The 11722-nt window shown below is 32.6% G+C and overlaps 1 pseudogene; it reads left to right on the forward strand.

Annotated features, from left to right (window-relative positions):
* The first annotated feature begins 684 nt into the window (after window positions 1-684).
* LOC104246531 (GDSL esterase/lipase WDL1-like) lies at window positions 685-9343 on the forward strand (annotated as a pseudogene).
* The last annotated feature ends 2379 nt before the right edge of the window (window positions 9344-11722 follow it).

An 11722-nucleotide genomic window follows, 5' to 3' on the forward strand; every position in this document is an offset into this window, starting at 1 on the left:
TATCTCTTTTAAAATTCAAAAGTGTGCGGTTGCATAGGCCTTATTACTACTAACAATTGTCCAGTTTTTTTTCCATGGTTAAGTTCCATGATATTTGGACAAAAGTATCCATATTGTTTTTTAACGATTGAGATGACTTAGAAATTAGAGTAATACCAAAGAGATTAACTTTGGGAGAATAATCGAAAGATATTCTTGTTTTCTCTCGTAAAAGTACAGCAAATATATTAAAATAGGGCCTTGGCTAGCCGTATTATCAATAGATTAACATTTAAAACTTGTCCGAATGGTGGGGAGACTGAAAGAAAGAATCTTTAGAATATAATAAGCTGGGAATTAATTATAGTTTAAAGTTGAACGAATATCAAGCCATATTATTATATTCAGGGGCGCATCCATCGTAGTAGTGTCGGATTCAATTAAACTCAGTACTTTCGACATGGAACATAAATTTATATGTAAAAATTATTTAAAATAATAAATATGAACTCATAACTTTAACAATATAATAGGTTCAATACTAAAATATTTAGAGGTTGAACCCATAAATTCAAATCTTGGATCAGCCTCTGATTATATTGGTGTGCATATCTCGTCCCTAGTAGGTTTCCACCATTATAAATACGAGCTGCTTTTGCCTTGTAAAAGGAAAATTGTTAAGAGAAATTAGAGACACCTAAAAATATGATAGGACCAAGTCGTCCATTGTTCGTTCTATTTGGGTCATCAATTGTTCGTTCAAGGCTGGGGTGCAACCCTCACTAGCCTCTACTCTCGCAAGGTATGTCTTCCTTTGCGCTTTGAGTTTATAATTCTTATCATATATAGTCAAACCTCTCTATAACAGACACAATTATTCTGATATTTTTTGGCTGCTTTAGTGAAATACTGTTATAGATGACAATCAAGACATATATTATAACATAACATAAAAGTTTGTTCCGAGAAAAAACTTGACTTTTATGGTGAATGAATATTATATAAAGATGTTGTTATACGGATATCTGATTGCACTACATTAGATGAGTATGATTTGCTTCTGATCAGTCGTCCACCAAATATAGCTTCAAAATTTTCTCGATGCCACAATAAGAATCTCGAATAATTATAAGCAAGTACTTTTCTACACAAAAGTTGAAAGTAATATTTTCAGCTTTAAACTAATCGTTTTATTCTGTAATTGGAACAGGCTGATATTTCATTGCGTGGATATGCTGGTTGGAACTCAAGGATGGCCAACCCAGCTTACATGGGCCTTGGTATTTGGAGTTGGTTGGGCGGGGTCGGCTAACAATTTTGATGGGCCTTAAAATAATTAGCTCAACCCAACCTCATATAGGCCGCGTGCCCCAACAGGCCTACAATTTTTTAAAAATAATTTTTATATTTAATAAAATTTAAGTTCTAATCTAAAATGCAAACAAAAAAAATACATTTACAAGTCAAAAATATTTACTTGGATAGAAAGGTTATGCAAAATTTTATAACTGTTGATATTTTTCCAATAGATTAGAATAAAACACGAAAATGGGAGGACAATATATATTCAATTCATTAAATGTAAAAACTCATAACAAACTATTCAAAAAACTTCAATGGAACGCAGGGGCGAACTTATTTTGGTTGAAGGGTGGTCAACTGACCACCCTTCGCCGAAAGTTTATACTATGTATAAAATAAAATATAACTTGTTATATTGATTAAAACAGACTTTGAATACTCTTGCATAGCCCACTTACAAAGGATGTTCAAACTTATTGAATTTTCTGGTTTCACCACTAATGGAACTTATGACATATCCAACACCAACACATCATTTTCATCAAGTACAGTTGATTTCGCTTGTGACAATTAGAGATGAATGAAAAGAAAACACACATGTACGAGAGTGAAAGAGAGGAAAGAGCGCTACTTCCTTTTAGGGGTTTAGAAAATTTAGAATTTGTTATGAAATATAACTCAAAGTAATAATATGGAACAAGAAAATAAAAGCAATTTAGTAAAACATGAACAAGAAATGGAGATAGAGAGAAGGAAGAGATTTCTTCTTCAATTGTGTGTTTCTTTCCATTGCAATTATATGGCCTTTTATAGGCATAAAAAGTAAAGATGATGGACATAAAATAGGAAATTTAATCTTTAAGTTATTCACAACATGGGCATCCAATGTAGCATCCAAAGTAGCATCCAAGGTACAAACTATTCATAACACTCCCCCTTGGATGTTCATGTAAGATAATGTGCCTCATTAAAATCTTGCTAGGAAAAATCCCTATGGGAAAAAAAATCCTAGTGAAGGAAAAAGAGTACACATGTTTAGAAATACGCCTTTTGGTTGCCTCGTTAAAAACCTTGCAAGGAAAATCTAGTGGGACAAAACCTTGTAAGGGAAAAAGAGTACAACGCATATTAACTCCCCCTGATGAGAGCATCAATTCACATCCTTGATCATTCACATCCCAATCTTGTACACTAGTTTCTTGAAGGTTGGCGTCGGTAGAGATTTGGTGAACAAATCAGCCATATTATCACTTGAAAGAATCCGTTGCACATTGATATCACCATTCTTTTGAAGATCATGTATGGAAAATAACTTTGGTGAAATGTGATTTGTCCTAACTCCTTTTATGAATCCTCTCTTCAATTGGGCTATTCATGATGTATTGTCTTCATACAAAATTGTGGGTAGTTTGTAACACTTCAAATCATTTTTGGCTCAAATAAGATGTATTATAGACGTTAACCATACACATTCTCGACTTTCTTCATGAATAGCAATTATCTCAGCATGATTAGATGAATTAGCCACGATTGATTGCTTAGTCGATCGGCAAGATATGATAATACCTCCACATGTAAACACATAGCATGTTTGAGATCAAGCCTTGTATATGTCAGAAATACACCGCATCGACATAACCAACATGATCGAAATTGCAATCATTGCCATAAAATAAGCCCACATCGGTAGTCCTTTTTAGATAACGCAATATGTGTTTGATTTCATTCCAATATCTCCTTGTAGGAGCAAAGCTATATCTTGCTAAGACATTAACTGAAAAAATTATGTCACGCCTTGTAGTGTTAGCAAGATACATTAGTGCATCAATTGCACTAAGATATGGTACTTCAGGATCAAGAAGTTCTTCATTATGAAGTCGGAATGAATCTTTATTTATATCAAGTGATCACACAACCATCGGGGGTACTCAATGGATGTACTTTATCCATATAGAATCGCTTTAAAATATTTTCAGTGTATGTTGATTGATGGACAAAAAATTTATCTTTCATATACTCAATTTGTAGACCAAGATAAAATTTTATTTTTCTAAGATCTTTCATTTTAAATTCTTTCTTTAAACAGTCTACTGCTTTATGAAGCTCCCCGGGAGTTCTAATGATATTTGAATCATCAACATACACCGCGATTATAACAAATTCAAATCTGGATCCTTTTACAAGGACAAATTGAATTATTCTTGTATCCTTCTTTCAACAAGTATTTTCTCGGGCGATTATACCACATGCGCCCTTATTGTTTCAATCCGTATAAGGATTGTTGAAGCTTTATTTAATAAATTTCTTGGAAACCATAATATGTTTCAGAACAATTTAAATCCTTCAATGATTTCCATTATACGCATATCAAGTTTTTTTTATGTATTGTCAGATTAAAATCTTAAATGACTACATCCACCACAAGAGAACATGTCTCTATATAATCAATGTCAGGATATTTACAAATATTCTTGTGACACAAGTCATCTTTATGTCTATCGACTTGACCTTTTTCGCACAAGAACACATTTACCTCCACTGGATTTATACTTTCAGGTGTTGGGACTCCGTCCAACTTTATATTTTTCAAGTGAAGTCAACTTTCATTGCGTATTTTTAATTTGGCCAATTATTTATCTGTCCAAATTTCATGACAGATTTGAGCTCAAGATCCTCGTCAATATTAATAATATTGAGCGCTACATTATGTTAACAATATCGTCGACGATCATTTTATATCGGTTCAATTATTACCTAATAAAGACATAACTTATTGAGATCTCTTTATCTCATTATTTCAGGTACCTGAGCTTCTCCCATGAGGTCTTATGAAATATTATGTCGTGGTGCTCTTCTAGAGCATTTGCCTCCTTTTTATGACCATTTTGAATATTTGCCCCTCTTCTTCTTCAAAGAGTTTTATCTTTGGAACCGATTGGTCTGTTACGCTTTATGCGTGGCATAGACTCTGTCCCCCATGGACTTTGTTATATTTGGAGCATTAGCAGCTGAAATATGACATTTAGTTTTAGGTCAGCAAATGCGTTTGGCAATAATTTGTAAATGAATTATCACTTGAACTTCAAGTTCATATTTTCTTGTACGAGGATCTATATGTATTCATAATAATTCATTTCACGTATCACTTTCTCAGCTGCCCATTTTCTCCCCCTAATGTTGGGATCACCAACACATTTCCCAACCTTCTTTGGGAACACATCTTTGTGCATTGTGGTGGAATAATTAAATCATATAGCACATCCATATTTCTATATAAAAATTATTTGGTTCCTGACCCTGAACCGATTGTGATAGGGAGAAATTTTCATAACTTGGCTAGATGCGTGCAGGTGTTGTTGTATATTAATAATACATCTCATACAAAATTTTGTTTTGAGAGTTTTGTTCTCATAACCAACGATTTAGCTATAATTGGAGGCATATAATTTCTGCTAAACCAACTTGGATTTAAACCAGTATTATTAAGATAAATCATCATAATTTATATTCTGGAACTGTACTCTAATAATTTGAGCAAGCAATCTTGCAAAACCCAAACTTCAAGTTGATAACAAATGCACATGTGACCATAGAATAGTTGCATCTATTAAAATCATATAATAGTAAACGGTCCACACGGCAGGTGACTGAGCCCATATATTTATCACCTTTTATTTGTTCCAGAAATCAAGGGATACAATCCCAACCTTAACTGATATATCATGAGAAAAAGCAGCACAAGAGAATTCTTGAAGAATCTTCTATTCTTCAATATATGTCAATGTAATTCTCAATTAATTTTTTCGCATCATAATTGAACCGGGATGGTCAACCGGTTATGCCAACTAATATTTATTTTAGTAAATCTCTAGTTTACTTGTGACATATGATTCAAGCATCATGCTTATATTTGTGTAGTACAAATAGAAATAAAATCGGATAACCTTTCATATTTACCCGGTATGATTATAGAGAAGATGTTCAATCTTCCTTTTATTTATTGTTTCATATGACAACAACTTTTACTTATACATTTGAAACTCAAAAAGTTTCTTTTTAGATTTTACAATATCAATGTCATGAATAATTTTATTTATTCGATAGTAACAAATTCGCTCTTATGGAGCTCTCAATAATTTTGCACTACAAGATCTTTTATAACACCATCCAAGTGGTGAATTTTTCCTCCACAAAGAAAATTATTTTATCATAATAATTGTCATGGTCAAAAACATTATAGACAAGTCTCATTTCTTGCTTTACTTTTGCCTTTAATAACCTTTTATAAGGCATGGCAAAATATCTTTGGCGTACCACATGTACGCGACCAATGACATATTTATGTAACTTGTAATATTCAATATCTTTATCTCTCTCAAGCCTCCCTTAAAGGTAAGTTGTGGTATTTATCCAATCTTGCATAAGTACATTCTTATGCATAATTTGAATCACATATATATTTTCACATTCACTTTTAAGAATGAGTTTGCATTTACAATGCATATCACAACTTACATTCTCTTCAAGTGGACTATATTAATCATATGGGGATGCTTATTATTTTCATACCACATGGATGACAAACATCACCTTCATATTTTGTAGGAATATTTGAGAACCCTTATTGTTCTCATTTTTACAATTACCATAATGATGATTATTGTTATTGTCTTTGGCACGCCCATGTTCATTGGTCAACCACTTGTCTTCATTTAGACTTATTATGCGCTCCTACCACATTCACTTCAAGAATGGTGCAAATCAAATGGGACATGCTTCATGCTTTTTTTTTCATGAAAAATATGTTACTATTTTTCTTTAGTCATAATTATATCATCAATATGGCGCATTTGGGACTAAAACACAATGTCTTACCCATATAAAAGCATGCTAGGCCATAATAAGTTTGTGTTCAAATCCAACTCTTATCACCATAGTGCATCAGGACTTGAACCCGATGTCTTACCCTTATAGTGCGCTGGGACAAATAAAACGAATTAAGTGGTGCACAAATATGATATAAAGCTATCATAGTAACTTGACAAAATTCGTTAATTAGATAGTACCAAAATATGTCTAAATCGCCGGTATATCCAGTTAGTATGTTATACGTCATAAAATTATACAAGTCAATTAGCATGACTTAAAATGTACTAAATGCATCTAGCAACGATACTGGTTAATATGAATACACTTATTACACTAAGGTCTTTATCATGCAACTTCAGTAACATTTATCTATGTGATTTGACATGATACATAACTAGTATTGTAAGATAATACTTATACCTATTGAAAGATTATATTTGGTCATCTATTTGACCCAGTAGAAGTGAAAGTCCACAAAAACATAAATTTGAAGAAAAGAAATCATACTATGACAAACGACATCGACAACGTCATTGACAAAAGAAGCCTCAGTGTTAGAGATACAAACCTTAGTTAATGGCTTAACCATTTTATAACTCTTTACTTACTGTATTAATCACCATAACTCACCATAAGGTGTGTTAGCTTCGTATTTTTTTCTGGGAATGAAACCGGATTGCCTTGAAGAATCCAGCGGTGACAGAACAAAAATAAATAGAGGCTCGTCCGCTTCATGTTCATATTTTTGTGAGCAATTCGTGCTGATAACGTGTTATGAAATATAACTCAAAGTAACAATACGGAACAAGAAAATAAAAGCAATTTAGTAAAACATGAACAAGAAATGGAGATAGAGAGAAGGAAGAGATTTCTTCTTCAATTGTGTGTTTCTTTCCATTGCAATTACATGGCCTTTTATAGGTATAAAAAGTAAAGATGATGAACATAAAATAGGAAATTTAATCTTTAAATTATTCACAACATGGGCATCCAATGTAGCATCCAAAGTAGCATCCAATGTACAAACTATTCATAACATAATTTTATTATTTACTTATTTCATAGTTTTGTTTAACTTCACTTTATGTTTAAAATTTAAATATACGACTTTGATCTTTTAAAATATGGACTTAGTAAACTTTGAGGAGCTACATTTTTTGTTATTTTTTGTTCCTACATCCTTTTGCCTTTTATATTTTTAATTCAATATTTTTTTATTAGGCTCACGTGCGAACCAGCTCAGTCTCAGTCAAGCTTCTACTTGGGCCGGTCTAAAAGAATTTCGTTTTTAAATGAGCTCTAAAAATCTTAGCTCAACCCTACTAAATCACAGGTTAAGCTGGACCAACCCAACATGCCAAATTTCTATTGACGGCTCTATCCAAAGCTACCTAAAGCTTTACAGAATATTGTATACATGTTTTATTTTCAATGATTTGTGTGCCTCCTAAACATTCTACAACTTGCTAGAATAGAACTTCCTACAAAACATTAAAACAACATTCTTAGATAGACTTTTCTTTTGCATGAAAATAATAGGGATCTTTACACAAATAGATTTACTATTTATCTTTTTTAGTCAGTATATATAGATTATACATTAGTTATATATATACAGCTTATACACATGATTATACATATATTGTATATCTTTGGCCATTTTTAATTTAAGTAATTTGATGAGCGACTATTCTAGTTAATTTTTAAATAAATATAAACCAACTAAAATGTTGTGAAATTTATCCATGCAGTAGACCGAATTAAGGAAAAAACTAAAATATTCGAAAATCATTGGCCCGACTGTCAACGCGTAATGCCCATTAAAGGGGAAAGCGCTCCTTATCAAGGGTTCATTCCTAAGGATCGAGCCAAAATCTCTAGTGAAGTTTAGAGAGATTTCATTTATCCTACCACACCCCTTTGTGGTAGCTAAAATACCCATTTCCATTAGAGTTAAAACCAAGAGTTTAGACCTAATTGGCTAGTCGATATTCCAAAATATATGATGATATTTTTATTTCTCTTCCTCCAAAGAAAATTTATTGATCTGGAGCTGTAATCTATTATTTTTTGTTTAATTCCGCTGCAGGATGCGGATATTAAAACCTTCTCTTGTCATACTTTATTTTGGTGGAAATGATTCAGTAGATCCTGAATTTCCTGGCAGTACTCATGTCCCTCTTCAAGAATATGTTGAAAACATGAGGAGGATTGCACTTCATATCACGGTAAATATTTACTCGCAATCAGTGTTTAAAATCAAACCAAGTAAACATTTTAAGTTTTAACCATAAGCAGTTAATTAAATATGTGTATGAAAAACTTGCTGTTGTATATACATTGAATGCGGGTAATTAAGTTTTACCCAGTTTATCTTTATTTGAAACCTTTTCCTAGCTATTACTCTTATACATTTTATTTGGTATTTCTAACATAAATGTTGTCACGTATATCACTTACAGAGCCTTTCAGAAAATACTCGTCTGATAATGCTAAGTGCACCTCCGGTGAACGAGGAACAAATTGTTCAATTTTATGAGTAATTTAACACCGATACTGGACATGACTTCTTGATTAAATTTTAAGTAATTTAAATGTTTTTTAAAATATGCATTCATCCTGCTTCTCACCATTACAACCTGAAACTAAATCAGCGATAATCGAAGTAGAAATAATGAGACAGGCCGTATATACTCAGAAGCTGGTATAAAATTAGGCCAAGAATTAGGCGTGAAGGTTATAGATTTTTGGTCTACGCTTCAGGAACACCCTGATTGGTTGACTACAGTCTTCTTGTAAGTTGAAATCTCTACTACTTTTACTCTTTACTGTTGTGTTAATATAGGAGAAGTTGTAAGTAATATTGTTTCATTTTGAATCAAGGAAATTAAGTTATATACATTGCGCGTAAACTTTTTCTATATTATTAGTAAATTTTAACCTGTGATAATCGGTTAATTACCATTTTATGAGAATTAAGTTAGTTTTTTAATTGTGTTTGTATAGGGATGGGATGCATTTAACAAAAGAAGGAAGTGACATTTTGGTCAAGAAAATCTCGAGGGTACTCCGAAAGGCACAGTGGAAGCCAAGCCTACATTGGACAAAAATGGATGATGAATTTTCTGATATTATCATTCCACTTGCTTCTGGGATGAACCTTGACAATTGGCAGAATGAGTATAATGAATAAAACTCAAAATCTTTTTGGTGCATATATTAACATATGCAAGAATAAGACATGTACTCTTCATTTCCCCTTTTTTTGTTAGATCTTTTAAACTTTTTTGCATAAGAATAAATGTAATTACTAGGAAGGTTTTGCCTTTTCCTTGAAGGGTTTGCTTTCTTGTAGAATGCTTCTGTGCGTGCTATAAGTTATGAAAAGTTACTCCTTTTGTCTCTAAATATTTGTTATGTTTCTCTTTTATATGTCTCTTAAAAAAATATTAAACAAGAAATCTTTTTGATTATTTTATCCTTATTTATATCTTAAGATATAATCTTTCTTCATTTAATACTTACTTATAATTAAGGTATATATAGTCGTCAAGAACAATTAATATTAAGGGTATGATAGGAAAATAATAATTAATTTACTCTTGAACTTCTAAAATGACAAATAATTTGAGAAAAATATTTTCAGAAACTACGACAGATAATTTAAGACGGGGGAGTAGTTAATGCAAAGAACACTATTCTAATTTTCATTTTGGAAACTAATGATTCATTTATTACTCCATCCAGTCCATTTTAATTGATTTTTTGACTCTTTTCGCACATATTAATGAATTCACTTTTTAGCAAAAATTAATAATAAAATTAAATTTTAACCTTAATGTGTTTATTGAAAATATAATAAATACTTCTAAACTCTTTATTCCAAGGGCAAATTTGAAAGAAAAAAATTCCTTCTTAATATCTGAAAAGATTAAATATTGTGAACCACAAAAAAGGCCAAAAAATGTCACGACCCGAAATTCCTACCGTCGGGACCGTAATAGCGCCTAACATTTCACTTGCTAGGCAAGACAATGTTAGAACATTTTATCCATTTTTAACAGTTTAAAATTAATTAATGAGAAAGAATTGAAATTACTACAATAATCCAAAGTAATAATGCGGAAGCTAAATATAGCCAAAAGTCTGATACAACCCTGGACACGGTATCACAAGTGCACGAGCTACTAGAATAGTACAAATAAGGGTCTGAAATAACATAAAGTTATCTGAAAAGAAAGTACACAGCCAAATAAAGAAGGGAAGGGGACTCCAGGAGCTGCGGGCGCTGAACAATTGTACCTCAAGTCTCCACAAGCTGTCCAATCCGAGCACGCTAATAACCGTCACTGGGACCGACTCCAAAATCTGTGCAAGAAGTGCAGAGTATAGTATGAATACAACCGACCCCATGTACTATGTAAGTGCCGAGCCTAACCTCGACAAAGTAGTAACGAGGCTAAGGCAGGTCACTTACACTACAACATGTACGCAGTATATAATAAAGACAGAAAAGAAAATACGGAACAAAATAAGACAGTCAACTGAAGATAATAGCTACAGCCTCAAGAAATAAGCCAGTGACGATCAGAATTACCAATCCTTAGAGTTTCAAGTGAAAATACCGAAAAGCAACACAACTCAAGGAAATACAAACACATAGGTTGTTGCGGGATCCCACCGTACAACACAGAGTCCTCCCTTATTCCACTGTAACAACATCAACAATCACATATATATCAACAAAAGTAAATAATATATATATATATATATATATGTTGCGGCGTGCAACCCGATCCCACCATATAACAATATCAGTATCATAGTTTACCCTTATTTCACCGTATCAATCCACCCTTATTTAACCTGTTACGTCGTGCAACCCGATCCTACCGTATCAGTACAAATTCACCCTTATTCCACCATATCAATCCACCCTTATTTCACCTGTTGCGGCGTGCAATCCGATCCCACCATATCAATACCAAATACTCAATGAGCACAGTCAAATCAATAACTCAAATCATAAGAACCTCTACGATAAATAAATACAATGCTGAACCATAAAGGAAACCTTGTACAACATAGGAATTCACATAAGTAATACTACACAGCAAGACAAGTCCAATAAATGACAATTAGAAGGTGTAAGTAAGTCAATTAAAACAAATAACGGAGAATCGTAAAACTATAAAAGATCTAACATCATTAACAGGAGAAATTAAAACACTGATTAACAGGTACCAAATAAGCATGGAAGGCATTTAGAGCATATAACAATTAAGACATTGAAGGAGATAATTAAGGAAAATCGGAAAAATCAGGGAAAACAAGTAATTCGGCGGCGTATAAGCACTCGTCACCTCGCATATACACCGCAACACATGAAATTCACATAACACATAATTCGAGGGTCCCTAATTACCTCAAGTCAAGGTTAAACTCAACACATACCTCACTCCGCAGTCAACTCAAAGCTCTACTAGGGTATTTTCCCTAGAATCCACCTCCATACCAACCGTATCTAACCACAATTGACTCAATAATATTTCCAAACTACAATGCATAAATT

The sequence above is a fragment of the Nicotiana sylvestris genome, chromosome 12 (genome assembly GCF_000393655.2).
Source record: "Nicotiana sylvestris chromosome 12, ASM39365v2, whole genome shotgun sequence".
Taxonomy (NCBI): domain Eukaryota; kingdom Viridiplantae; phylum Streptophyta; class Magnoliopsida; order Solanales; family Solanaceae; genus Nicotiana; species Nicotiana sylvestris.